The sequence below is a fragment of the Mus caroli genome, chromosome 6 (genome assembly GCF_900094665.2).
Source record: "Mus caroli chromosome 6, CAROLI_EIJ_v1.1, whole genome shotgun sequence".
NCBI classification, from domain to species: domain Eukaryota; kingdom Metazoa; phylum Chordata; class Mammalia; order Rodentia; family Muridae; genus Mus; species Mus caroli.
In genome coordinates, this window is record NC_034575.1 from 115,962,192 (window position 1) to 115,963,024 (window position 833).

At 48.6% G+C, this 833-nt stretch overlaps 1 pseudogene; it reads left to right on the top strand.

Moving 5' to 3' along the window:
- Nucleotides 1-518, top strand: part of LOC110295771 — a 1,252-nt pseudogene extending 734 nt beyond the window's left edge.
- The last annotated feature ends 315 nt before the right edge of the window (nucleotides 519-833 follow it).

The window sequence follows — 833 nt, forward strand, 5'->3', positions numbered from 1 at the left end:
CCGGGTGACAGCCAAATTCAGCAGAAAAGCTGAAAAGATTAAGGGTGTCCCAGGCCTCAGGGAGGGACCTGAAGCTACACAGAAAGGCTCATTAAATGACATCAAACGGAGGGGCTTCTGACTGTGTTTGAGCCGTTGGTTGACTTAGGCCATTCTTTCGGCCCAAAGTCCCCTCAGCAATGGTGAGAGTCAGTTGCGGGGCATCCAGCAGCTATTGCAGGCCGAGAAGCAGGCAGCCAAGAAGGTGTCCAAGGCCTGCAAGTGAAAGAACCGGAGGCNGAAGCAGGCCAAAGAAGTCGCCCAGGCTGAAATTGAACAGTACCGCAGAGGCCAAGGAAGCTGCAGCACTGGGGTCTCATGGCAGCTGTGACAGTGAGGTGGAAAAGGAGACCCAGGAGAAGATGACCGTCCTCCAGAACCACTTCNAGCAGAACAGGGATGAAGTCCTGGATGACCTCTTGGCCTTTGTGTGTGACATCCAGCCAGAAATCCAGGAAAACTACTGCATAAACGGATAGGAGGTGGAAGCGCCTGCTCTGTGGGTTGGCATAAGATCTGCCCCCATAGAATAGGAAACCTCCACAGAGCTTGAGTTCTGTTCTGGAAGGCATTAAATTATTTCTCTATGCTGTCTTAGGACCCTTCACGTTTTAAGAGTATCAAATCTAGCTTTTTGTACCNACTTACCATGTACCTGAAGTTTCATCTTCTTATCTTGTGTGTCTTTAAGGAGTGTATGTCACCTGTGTCTTCTGCAAGTAATGGGTACAGTGCTGACTTTGTTTTATTAGTCAAGTAGAAAAAATTCTTTGAAAGAAAGGGAGTAAGCTGTT